The 14,141-nt window shown below is 34.4% G+C and overlaps 1 protein-coding gene across 1 annotated transcript in view; it reads left to right on the top strand.

Moving 5' to 3' along the window:
- Positions 1-4,360: 4,360 nt before the first annotated feature.
- LOC105475417 (semaphorin 3A) overlaps positions 4,361-14,141 on the top strand; it is a 539,208-nt gene continuing 529,427 nt past the window's right edge. Inside the window, exon 1 of the mRNA XM_011730630.3 lies at positions 4,361-4,720. The gene's annotated coding sequence lies outside the window, so the exon portion shown is untranslated. The remainder of the gene's footprint in view (positions 4,721-14,141) is intronic.

Genomic DNA, 14,141 nt, shown 5'->3' with positions numbered 1-14,141 from the left:
ACATTTTATCCTCCTCCTCGATCACTAGCATTTTTATTATAATAAAAATTTTGGAGAGAATGTTCTTACCTTGGCCTGATTACTTTTTAGGATGATATTTAAGATCTAATATTAGACTGTAACTTTTTACTTTTTAATGGGAAAAACTGTGATTACTTTTGCACCAGCGTAATAGAAGGAGAAGAGAACCAATGTTGGAAATATTTTTATATCATAAAATTATATGAATCAAGCCTAGTCTCATAGAAGGAGTTACCCCGAATATTTGTTGAATTCTTGATTATTCACACCCAACTGGCAAATCTCTGACAGTTTTATCAGATCTGCTCACAGAAATATACCGTTTTCTACAATTCTATCCAATCTTTTTCTATTGATAGCTTATACTATTAATGTAATATCATAATATTAATATATTAATGGTCTGGTACCTAAATTTTTACTTTCTTTGCCCATTGCATGACATATTTTAGAGTTGGTGAATCCACAACAACATAAAGTAACATTTCAGTCCCATTCTCTAAAACCGGTGAATCAACAAAAACACAAACCCTGTTTTATCTTCACGTTACATATAATCGCACTCCAATAAACCACACTGGGAAGACGATATATCTGTAAAAGAGTCAGTGAACCCTGTGCTTTAAGGAACTCCATATGTTTTATATCCTTGCGTTAATGAGGCATAAAATTGAAACTATGGCGTGAAAAATATAAAAATATGGAAAGGTTTTTTTGTTTGTTTGTTGTTGTTGTTGTTGTTTTTGAGATGGAGTTTTGCTCTTGTTGCCCAGACTAGAGTCAATGGTCAATGGCGTCATCTCGGCTCACCACAACCTCTGCCTCCTGGTTTCAAGTGATTCTCCTGCCTCAGCCTCCCGAGTAGCTGGGATTACAGGCATGCACCACCACGCCAGGCTAATTTTGTATTTTCAGTAGAGACGGGGTTTCTCCATGTTTGTCACGCTGGTCTCGAATTCCCGACCTCAGGTGATCTGCCCACCTTGCCCTCCCAAAGTGTTGGGATTACAGGTGTGAGCCACCATGTCTGGCAGAAGTTTTTTTAAAAGGAATTTACGTAAAATGTGTTTACATTTAGGAGCTGAAGCACTGTTTTCAGAAATGCCAATTTGATACTAGGGATCATCATGCTGTTTTTCCATTACCTTTAACTCAGAAATAAGTGGCTTGGAACTAAAATTATTTACCATTTGGACTTTGAAAGCTTGATCAAAGCAAGACACATATTTAAAAGAGAATCAAGTCTTAAACCAGATTATTAAAAGAGCCCTAAATTTCTGTTTCAATCACATATCATAAATAGTTGAACATATTTATTAAAGAGAAATATTTGTACATCATTTCAGCAAACTATTTTGATATTTAATTGGAAATGACAGACCATATTGAAGTTTATTAAAAGAATCTTATTAATAGTAACTTCACAGACACCACAACCACTGCCATAGCCTCCATTAGTAAAACTAAAGGTGAATGTGTGATTTAATAGAATGGGAATAAATAGAATTGAAAACAGATCCAAATCAGGAATGATGTGGCCAGCTAGACGTGAGTTGGGGAAATTTTGATTTTTGCCTTCCTACAGGTAAAAGAAAAACCAGCAAGCATTGAATCATTAGTTCATAAATTAGAGAGCATTTGTTAAAGAGAACCCCCTTGTGAATAGGCTTGTATGATGGGTTGGGAAAAAAACATAGATATAAATCAAAATAAAGAAACTGTATGCTTCTCTAAATCTTATCCAAGTTTTGGTATAAAAGTTAGACTGGAAACTCCCCAGGATATTTTTTTCTTGGGATGTTTCCAATATGTTTCATTTTCAACTAAGATAGAAAAAACATATCACAATGACAGTCTTCAGGGTAAATTATGTGAAACCATGAAAATGCAGAAATTTTGTTTGTTTTTCCAGTGAAAATTTCTGAAATCTGAAAATGCTAAAGTTCATAATAGAGAGTTCAGATAGCCAGAAACTTCAATCTAATTTACTTAAATCCAATTAAAGAAAGTTATGATAAATGGCTCTCTTATGTAATATTTCTGCAGGTAATTTTGTGCTCATCCAGTAGTATGATTTCTGAAACCTGAATATCAACACATGCTTGTAATGTCTTTAGGATATGAAAATCACACATACATACATATACTTATACACAAACACTCTCTAAAATAACCAGACATTGTTAAAGAGACCCTCTTCTCATACCACAGCTATATTCAAATGATATTTATGAAACGTTTAGACTTCTTCAAATTGTATTGGCCCCTTGGGGTACACTGAAATCACAATCTGTTTATCAGTTTTTTTCTTGGGTTCTGTTATCTGTGTTCTTTGCTTCCATCTGTCTTTTCCTTGGTTTCCTATCCCCATTTTTCCCATACATTATTATTCTCCTTTATTGCCTTTTAATAGTTCCCTTAAAAATAGTTTTACATTTTGAAGCTTGTTTCTTCTTATTCCTTTTTTTAGATGGAATGACAGAGAGGACACTTTTCTAATTGTTTAGTGTGATTATTATAAATATCCAAAATCAGAGGACAAAAGATATGGATGCTAGTGTGATCTGCCATACAGCATAAAACAATGCAATTATTTAAAAATCAGACTTTTATATTGTTGTTTATCTTTTATAATTTTCAATAAATATTACTCTCATAACTTAAATACAGTTTTTATTGAAGTTTAACATACCTTTTATTAAATAATTATTTTATTATCTTTTTTGTTTCCAGAAGTGAAAAGAGCTTTTCTCTTTTTAGTCTACTAAATTATATTATTTTACTGATGAGTCAAACAAGCTTCTATTAGAATAAAGTAATTATTTACAGAGAAATGATAAAATCTGAAAAGGATCATAAAAATTTTTAATCAAACAATGAATGAATTTTGGACAACTTATGGAAACATGGAAAATAGATGTGATAATTTTTAATTTTTAATCCTGTACTTTATTTTACAAATTTGCTGCAAATGAATTAGGGATATTAAAGAAACATTTGCTCAAGAGATTTTCATTATAAAAAAGTTCCAATAAATTATTTTAAAAATATAACTGCTTAGGCAATTCCTAACTTGCTGGGTCCCTCTAACATGAGTCTACACTTCTATCAGTAGACTAGACTATATTTCTACTACCTGTCTGGGCACATGAAGTTAGAATATCTACTTCTAAACTCTAAGTATTCATATAAATAAGAGTTTATGTTTTATTTTCTTATAAAAGAGATCAATAATAATCATCTGATTCTGTACCGGATAAAAATTATTCTTCAGGGAGACTGTCTGACATGGGGAAGAGTGAGAATTCTAGAGGCAGATCAGATTGAATCCTGCTTCCAACCAAAACAAAACCATGACTTTGGGTACAGTAACCTCTCAGAGACTCCCTCATTTGTTTAAAAAAAAAAAAAAAAAAAGATGATAATAATAGCAATATTGACCTTACAGTGTCCTTGTAGGACTCAGAAGAAATGATTGTGTAACGCTCTTTACATAGTTTGTCATGTAGCAACTGTTCAATTACCATCATCATCATGATTAACAATAGTAGCCGCACACTGTTTAACACGGGAAAATAGCTCTCAGCAACATAGGAAAATAGATCCAACAGCCTGATTTTTGGAAGTTAATTATACTCATTCTGATTTCTTGTGCATTTTTTTTTTCTTGTGAAAAAGAGTGGTGACACAGAAAACCCTAAAGTTTTGATGGGTTAAGGTGCCTGAAATAATAAGTAATATACAGAAATACCTAGATGAGGACATTTTCCGTAAAAATTGGCTTCAAGAACATTAAAATAAATGTCCAATTGGAGAATGTCAATCTGCCTGACAGTGTAAATCTCCTTAAAGCAATTTAATTCAGATTAAAAAGATAACTTGGCTTATGTGGCAGAATGAGGGATCTGTTTCAAATCCATCACGTTAACACTATCAATAACCCACTATGACCCATGATTGAGTAGTTTTAATTAAGTTCGGTTAGGGTATTGGGGGAAGGGTGCATTATTTAGCCCCTCATTAATAGTTAATGTGATTATTATAAATATCTCTATAACTATTATAGTTTGAGAATCTTTCTTTTTTATTGAATTTATTGTTTTCTTTGCTACAGAGCAATAGCATTTGGGGAACTCTGTCTCCTAGGAGTTTTAATGCTACCCCACTTCCAGCACTATAAAACAGAGGCCTGCTGTTTTAATCACGCCTCTCTCTCTCTCAATGTTGTTTGCGCCCTGGTACAACCCATCTGCCTTGAATCTAGTGCTCCTCTGGGGCTGCACACATCTGCCAGCCAGACTACCTTCGTACACAATTACTCAATCCGCCGTAAGGCTCTTTAATAGGAAACAAGTGTGACAACGGCAAGCCTCTTTTTTTTTTTTTTTTTTTTTCCTCCTCTCTCTTAAACCACAGAGTCAAATAGCTCTAATAGAGATGAAGCTTGATAGATCCGCCCAGGTGTAGGTGAAATGGTAGAGCCTCAGGGCTAATAGATGCTGTGCTCTCATGCTGAAGTTTAGCACTGTGTCCTGTTGGGCTCTCTAGCATCAGTGCGATGGGCTGCTCCTGGTACAGTTACAAAGTGAACACGCTTCTTGCCGCTCACGTTTATGCCTAATCCGGAGGGCAACCTGGAGCTAGGTAAGAACAGAACAGCCCTTTGACTTCAATGCATGGACAAAGGACAACGAATGCAGTAAGTGGAAAAAATTATCTTTCTTTCTTTTACTTGGGAATTAATTAAGGGTGTTTACTCCCAGGGAATCCTCTAAAGACTGTGCAAAAGTGAACTAAGACAAAGCTTATGTTCATAACCCCATGAATTTTCTCCAGTTTCATTTTGCACAATGCCCTGGCACTGTCATTAATACTTAAATACTCCTGAAGTGACTCCTCATTCAGAAGGTCTCGGAACTGAAATGTGGTGCTAATAATACTGTTAATTCAATCCTGTATTTTGGCATATTAACTGCTACTTCTGGGTGAAATGTCCTTTATTACTGTCAAAAATGATGGTGGCAAGTGTTTTGTCAGTTTCAAGAACACAAAAAAGAATCTTTAAGAAGCACATACCCTTCTTGAAAATGGATTTCACTTTTATGCATAACTGTACTGCTGCATTACTCCTCATACATTGATGTGAGGAATTTGCTTATAATTTTTGCTTAACACGTCCGTTCTATAGCTTGATCTCTTACTAGAAAAGTGACACTAAAAACTCCTTTAAAAGAATATTACGTTGTAGCAGCAATGACAATGGGAGTGAATTTTTAAAACAAACAAAACAAAAAAGGTCATTTGTCTAATAACATAAGAAGATATATTAAAACCAGATGTATGAAATCTCAACTTTGACTTTTTAGTCTTTCATGCTTGGTTTAAAGCAGTCTTCACTTTGCGTTTATTTTGCATTTACAACTTTGGATTCACCATTAAACTATGTTTGAACTTGAAGTTCAGATTTGATCTTGGTACAGACTTGTTCCTTGAGCCCCCTACTCTGATTTTTACTTGACTATGGGGAATCTTTTTACTACCATACCATATATTCTGAATTGTGTTAACAGGCTAACTGTGGTGGACTTTCAGGTGGAATGTCAGCCAATGTAAAAGAATGTGTTTGCTGCTCAAATGTATGATGCTTCATGTAAGAAATAAACATATGCCCTACCAAAGATTCCAGTTATTATTTCTAAATTAATCCATCAAACATTACACAAAGCTGATCAGATTAAAGAAAATGCAACAAAAACTGTCCACACTTCTTATCTATTAATAGTCCTTTGAGTTGATTTTTTAAAATTTAACCATTATTAATTTGAAAAATTAGTCTGGAAGACATTGTCATCTCAAAAGGCAATGTACATATGTAGAGTAGATAGACAGGCAAAATTAGACAAAACAGTATTGCACTGTTTACATAATTCCCCATCGGCTAATGTTTTGTTTTTATTTTCTAACTATTATAGATGGACATCATTAAAAATGATGATTTAAAAGCCATGACGGTAGAATCCTGATGACTCCTTTGTGTATATTCAGAAATGATTTAGCTTGGATAAAGTTGCTGCTATGAGAGGTTTAATTAATTGTTTCTAGTTAAATATATTTCTTTAAGAATTGCATTTGACATTACTGATGGAGGAGTAAACGGAGTTTCACAGTCATTCTTCATGAAATACTTTAACCGACAATCGTTGGCATTGAATAGCGGTCAATGTCTACCCCCTACAGGGAGAGATTCTAATTTCACTATGCCTTCCCCAGCACATGAATGCCATAGAGTACAGTTCACACATATGAATGCCGTAACCGTGTCAATGACTTCAACAAGTGCCCCTTAATGAAAAGGTCAGCCCTGTGATTAATAGGAAGCTGGTTTCAAAGGCTGGACCTCACTTCAGCACGGCATTTAGATTTGTTTTTTCTTGATTTACTCCATTTGCCTTTCAAAGTGTAATAAAAATCAAGTAGTATTATATTGCACATTTTTAATGCATTGTGGTTGCTTTCATATGATAGCAACACAACAGTATATTTGGTTTAGTAAAGAAAAAATAACAACTAAGTGAAAAAAATCAATCGAGCTAATAATTGGTGAATGAAAATTTTACTCTTTATCCAAATGGAATATATAAACTTTGCTTAAGTTTCAGTTAATTTAATGAACTTTTAAAAGGCTCTGTAGGGATAAAGGTAGAGTGGGGAAAAGGTTTGATTTTTTAACCTAAGTTTATTATGCTTAAATGTGCTAGCAAGTGAATATACACAAGTAACTCATGAAGATAGTGGTTTTTCACTAATGGCGAAAAATCATTGATGAATATAGCTGAGTGAGGATGAAGAGAATAATTTTAAGCCTAGTGACAATCTCAAAGGATCAAATTTATAATGGTGGTGGTGGTGTTACAGTCTTTCAAGTTAAAGGGTTTTTTTTTTTGCTGGAAAAACATTGTGGTTATATCCAACTTATATTTTTTAAATGATTCCTTTTTACTGGAATTATAATTTGTTAATAAATATCACATAAAGTTAAGGAAATGAATAAATCAAGTGGTCCTTATATATTTAAAAAAATTTTTTCATGTATTATTCATTTTGTATCCCTGTAGATTTATCTATACATGTTTTCAAATAAGATTGCAATATAAGTAATTAAAGAATACAAATAATATAAGTATATATACTATATTTATCACATATGAAAATTGCTATATGCTTAGAGGAAAATCATTAGAAGACATAGGATATATCAACTTATTCTAAGGGATATTCTCTTTGTAATAAATTTTCTTTTTTAACCACATGTCAACACATATAGAACTTAATAACTTCATGTTCACTTATAGTGAAGGAATTATATTAGATATCAAGATTGAAAGTGTAGAAAAAAGGAGTTCAATTTTGAATGCCAACATCACACAAGAGGAGTTTTCAACAGCCACTCAAGGAAGAGAAAAATCTAGTACCTCTGTAAAATGGGCACAGTGCTTCCCGGATGTGTCACATTTTGTCAATGGCCACAGCTAGCTACGTCTTCCCAGTACTCTATTATTCAAAATTCCATTTTTTTGCTCTGAATTGGAAGCCAACTACTTCCAGAGTTCTAATGCATAACATTAATGGGGCTCTCACAAATAAATTCCTCGAAACTGTCCTAAACATGCCGTGATTTATTTAGTTCTTATAGTCCAATGAAGTAGGCAGCGTTCCTATTCCCATTTACGAATGCGAAAATGGATTGGTTAAGGGACTTGCTTAGTGTCATGCAGATAGTGATATGGTTTGGCTCTGTGTCCCTACCTAAGTCTCACCACGAATTGTAATAATCCCCATGTGTCAAGGGCAGTACCAGGTGGAGATAATTGAATCATGGGGGTGGTTTCCCTCAGGCTGCTCTCCTGATAGTGAGTGAGTTCTCACGAGATCTGATGGTTTGATGAGAGGCTTCCTTCTTTGCTCAGCACTCATTCTGTCTCCTGCCACCCTTTAAAAAGGTGCTTTCTGCCATGATTGTAAGCTTCCTGAGGCCTCCTAAGCCAAGTGGAACTGTGAGTCAATTAAACCTCTTTTCTTTTTTAAATTATCCTGTCTCGGGTATTTCTTCATAGCAGTGTGAGAACAAACTCATACAGGTAGTAAATAGTGTAACGTGGGTTCAAATTAACTTTGCTTGAGGGAAGATGCTACCCCAACCACCGGAATCTACTACCTCTCTAATGGGTGACTTCATTATTAGTGGAAAGTTGGCTTTATCTCTGACCATCTTATCTGGACTACTTGAATTTAGAAAGAAGGTACAGAATGAAATTGATGGAATGCCCAATCAAATAAAGCGTAAGTAGTTGGTTGTCAATCAGTCAGTATGATCTCACTTCAGGTTACATTTCTCAGTACTTTACCCCACTATTTTCAGAGGTTTTATTATAGGTAAAGAAGGAGTTGCAGTTATATTTCTGACATGTGAGGAAGAGCTGACCCTTCAACTCTCACTCATTTCACATGTCCACACCTGTTAATAGTGGGCCTCTGGGAAGTTTGTCTCCTCAGGGTATTTCCAACCCAGTGATGTCTGGCTGACTGACAAACAGAGATCACTCTAATCACAATAGTCTTTCAATGAGAGTCACCTAAACACATTCCCACCTTCAAGGCAGTGAAAAAAAAAAGAGCTGTCAAACACTTTCAAAGACTTTTAGGCCTCAGTTATTCAATAGGACTATCTGGATATTTGTTTTTTGAAAGATAGAATGCCAATTGAATTTTCTCCTTATCTGTGGGGAGTATGAATATATATATGCATGTGTATGTGTATGTGTATATAAATATACACACCGTTGGTGCATATGTGTGTGTGTGTGTGTGTATACACACACATATATACATGCTTGGTAGACTTCTAAAAAACATAGCCTGGAAAACACCTCTTTGTAATATTTCATTTAAAATATAATTTCCTATAACACATATGTGGTATGTCTATCTAGTGGAAAACATTCTTCTCAAGACAGACATTCATCATTATGATTGAGATTCTTAGTGAAGATAATAAAAACAAAATATTTTTGACAAAAAGCCTTATATCTTATATTTTCAATATTATGGGTTTATCCTTTCCCATATAAACACAGGATATTCATTTTAAAGAGATATTTTATTTTATTTTTAACAGTCCATATTATTATAATTATTAAACCAATACATAGTTTACTTTTACAAACACAAGCAGACTCTCATGCAAGGCAAATGGAATGAACATGGGGAAATTCCTTCAAACGTGAGCAACCCCAACTCATTTTCTACAAGAGTAGGTAGAAATAAATGTTCTTTTAATTCTCATTTTTCCTTTGGTTTGCATAAAAGATATCTAAATATGAACAGCATTTATAAAGTCATAGACTATTCTTATTTTTTTAAAGAGTAAAAAACAGTTTTTAAAAACTAATCTCAAGATCCTGGAAAAATTAATCTGTGGTGACAGGATCTGAAAGCTCTAAATACCTTGAGGATTGATGATTACTTGAAAGCAGTGGTCAAAGACTTCCTCTATCACTATCATTAATCAGGAGATCCACAGGTTAATTTCTTGAAGTTAATCTTATCCTCATAAATCCTTTTTGAATTATCCAGTAACTACTTTATTTTTATTTGTACGTTCATCTTAAGTGGAAAAGTGTTTCTCTCCCTCTTTCTGTTCTTACTTGACATTACAAGCCTTTCACCAGGGAACCAGTCTGGAATTAATTCTTAATCTAATTGCTTCTGGCTCATGTTCCAGGGAAATATTGGGAACACTGCAGACCTAGACATTGCTGGTGGACACTTCTATCCAGATCTGGGTGCTAGCTATCTCTGCTCACTTCCACAGTTTCAAACACCCTGAAGTCCCAGCCAGCAGTCACAACAATCAACCCAATTCATGATTTTCCCTTTGCATGGGGCGGGGCGAGGTGGGGGGGGGGCTTGGTCCCAGTTTCCCTACGTGAGTCAGACTCCTGGCCACCTGGGTCTGGATTTGCAGGCAGCCAAAATCTAATAGTTTTTCATTTCTAGCCCTGCTTAATATTAAATATTTCTTTTCATTTGAGGCCCATTAAAATACCCTTTTTTAAAACGTGGGTATACATTGTTATTATTATCATTGCTATATGTTCACAGTAGAAGTTAGCTGCAGGTATGTCTAAAGCAAGAAATCAAAGAGGCATCTAATTAGTAGTAACTTCACTTTTGTTTTATTACTTAATATTGTGCGTTTCAAATTTGTATGGAAGAGACAGAGAAGAATCATTAGTATCCTATCTGTACTTCTATTAAAAGCTTGAAGATTTAACCTTATTTTTTCTAGTGAGATGCACTAATATGCTTGAATTTTACATGCTACATAATCGTGTTTTTCTGATAAATAATATTTTTGGTCACTCTGAAATTTATTTTCCTGAAATAAATTAAATGCTGTTAACTATGTGATACATTTCTGTGTTTATAATTATACTTGGCTAATTCACAAATCCAAAATTCTCTAGAAAGAGAATAGTGAGCATTAAGTAAAAATACTGGGGCTTGGGTCTTCTTTGTGGCAATCACTACCTTGTTTTCAAAATGTACAGAATATCCATCATGCAACATTTGTGTGAATACTTGTGAATAAACTTTGCAAAACCATTTGTAAAGTACTATAGGAAATTCTAAGAAGTTATTATAAGATAGAACAGAACACAGGAGCATGCACAAGCCATATATATGATGTTTCATGTAATATGCTTGGTAGACTTGTAAAATATTTTAGCTGTAGTATAAGAATAAATGTTTGATGTAATTTGTTTTTTTGTATTTGTTTTTGTTTTTTTGATGCAGAATCTTGCTCTGTCGCCAGGTTGGAATGCAATAGCACAATCTCGGGTCACTGCAACCTGAAACTCCCTGGTTCAAGTGATTCTCTTTCCTCAGCCTCCCTAGTAGCTGAGATTGCAGGCACCTGCCACCACACCCAGCTAATTTTTGTATTTTTGTATTTTTAATAGAGACAGAGTTTCACCATGTTGGTCAGGATGGTCTTGATCTTCTGACCTCTTGATCTGCCTGTCTCAGCCTCCCAAAGTGCTGGGATTACAGGCGTGAGCCACTGTGCCCGGCCTGTAATTTGTTTTATGTCATATACATCATAATGCCTATTTTACTCTTTAGATTAAAATATGTTGTAATGATATTTAATCATTAAACATTTTTCTGAGTCTAATTTCCATTTCACGAAGGAATCAAAATTTCTTTCTCTGGCCAAGAAAACACTTATCAAACCTTTTCCCAATTTGTAAACTTCATGAAAGACTCATATTTGATTAATACTATTTCTAAATGAGCCTCTTCTCTATCCCAGTTTTCTACAATTTCAGAAATGAAACAAAGTTAACAATGGGAGCCCCAAATCTTTATTACTTGAAAGTAAGCCCTACAATACTGAACCTTTGAATTAAGTTCGGTTTACTCATTCAATCACAGCTAATATTGGCTTGAAGCATGGTAAAGAAGAGAAAATTGTTAGTACTGGTAAGGATGTCTGAAATTCACATAAAGCGAGAGCAGTAAATCACACTTGCAGTGTCAGCACATTTGGAGGCCTAGGTAGGAGGATTGCTAGAGCCCAGGAGTTCATGACTAGCCTGGGCAACATGGCGAAATCTCACCTCTACAAAAAGCAAATACAAATATTAGGGGTGGTGAGTGCCTGTAGTCCCAGCTACTCAGAAGGCTGAGGCAGGAGAATTACTTGACCCCAGGAGGTTGACGCTGTAATCAACCATGATCGCCCCACTGCACTCAGCCTGGGTGACAGAGTAAGACCCTTTTTAAAAAAAAAAAAAAAAAACATAAAATATTAACATGTATTTTCATGTTTGTTCTCAGCTACCTCATGAAATAGTACCAAAAAAACTTTGATTTTTTTCACTTCTTAAATAATGATAAAAGTATATTTTATCACATCCAATACTGTGGCCAAATATTTACTTTATACATGAAAATTTTAGTAATGTTAGTTTATGTGCAAACATTTAAATTTTATTTAAAATATTAAAAATATGTTAAATTTGGAAAAGGAACATTACTGCAGTAACTACTGTGTGTCGTGTGACTTACACTATCTTATGTAATCTTTATATTAATGAATAAAGGTAGATTTGTCATTTCCATTTTACAGATGAGCAATGTGTTCTATTTTCTTGAATTTCTAAGGAAGATTAAGTACACAGAAATCTATTCAGATGACTAATCCAATTATAAAGGCAGTAAATGTGTACAAACATGCCAAGATGCCCACATGCAGTGCAGGTTGCAATAGAAACTGTTTGTATTATAGTTCCATTCCTTTGGACTGGAATTTAGAGACTTGTACTACTTCAATACATTATGATCCTTAAGGATGAGCATACAAACTTTATTTGTATGAGTCATAAGTGTCTTAAGAGCGTCAGTATTGCCATCATATTTTGATTCAAGAAACTAGTAATGCCATTCTTTGGAATGTATTCTACTTACTTTTATGAGGATATAATGCTAAAGAAGATGTCACCAGTTGTAAATGCTATATTTTTACATAAAATCTTTACATCCTGTGTTAAGGTATGTTTATTAATTTCAGTGTTACAATGTGATAAAAACTTGCTCTGTGTGTGTGTGTGAAAGTGAACAAGTGAATATGTGCATACATAAGTAAAACACTCTACTTGGCAGCATTCCTATTAGATATTCCACAGTGATAGGTTTGTTAAATTAAAAAGAATTTTTATTTTGTTTAAATAACTATAGTCTATAATTTAAAAAGCTCTCATCACAAATTTTTGTATGCACCAACAAGAAAAATGTATGCATTTAAAATATTTGTTTCCTGTTTTTTTCAGACTTTTAATGTCTTGAACATTTAGGTTAACCACTTGCTATTCTCTGCTGCTATAGGAACACTTCTTTTTTATTATTTAATGTGTAACTTTAAACTGTGCTAAAGCTACCCACAGCCTTACACAATGGTCTTCTAGGTAGATTATAATATTTTTAGTACTGTATTATTACCAGCACTGTTTTTTGTTCTTTTTGTTTTGTTTTGTTTTGTTTAAAGTAGTCCATTTTGGAAATTGTGAACTTTCCTTTTTGACTGCGACAAAACCCAGATTTTCTTTCTTTTTCTTATTTATTTATTTATTTATTTATTTATTTAAAACAGAGTTTCGCTCTTTTTGCCCAAGCTGGAGCGCAGTGGCACAATCTCAGCTCACTGCAACCTCTGCCTCCCGGGTTCAAGCGATTCTCCTGCCTCAGCCTCCCGAGTAGCTGGGATTACAGGTGCCCACCACCACACCTTGGTGATTATTTGTATTTTTAGTAGAAATGAGGTTTCACTGTGTTAGCCAGGCTGGTCTTGAACTCCTGACCTCAGGTCATCTGCCTACCTCAGCCTCTCGAAGTGCTGGGATTACAGGCATGAGCTATCGTGCCTGGCCCAGATTTTTTTTTTTTTTAATTAGTATGATATGAGTTGTATATTCCCCACTCAAAGTCTTTGAAAACTTTCATTAACACCTACTCACAAGACTACCATTGGCTACATCTGATGCTACCCTACTCAAAAGATAGAATAAGAATGAACTATGGACCACCAGCAAAGCACCATTGGGGCAACAATGCAGGCAGTCCTTAAGTAGTCCAACAACTCAGGTGCTAGCAGGCAAGGTCAAAATGGGGCAAGTGAGGGAAATTCCTGGCTTGAAAGCCTCTTTCTCTATAAAAACTGATACCTTTTATAACAAGAGAGACACAGCTTCTAGGATTCCTGCAAAGGGCCTGCCCAGCAAAAATCATCACCATATTCAGGGATACCCAACATTAGGGTTACTATCAGGTATTTAGAATTGTCTTAGTCCTGATTCGTTGTTGGAGTTAAGGGTCATTTTTCCTGTAGGCCTATTTTCCTAGCAATGTGGTTGACATTCTAATTTTTATTGTTTTCAAGGGGAATGGAACTAGATAGTTAACAAAAGGTCAAATTATCACGAAGTGAAAATTTTATTGTTAGCTCTTTATCCACAGGTAGTTAACATGGAGTTTGAGAAAATTATTTTTAAGGACTA

The sequence above is a fragment of the Macaca nemestrina genome, chromosome 4 (genome assembly GCF_043159975.1).
Source record: "Macaca nemestrina isolate mMacNem1 chromosome 4, mMacNem.hap1, whole genome shotgun sequence".
NCBI lineage: Eukaryota > Metazoa > Chordata > Mammalia > Primates > Cercopithecidae > Macaca > Macaca nemestrina.
This window is presented reverse-complemented; position numbering and strand designations above follow the sequence as displayed.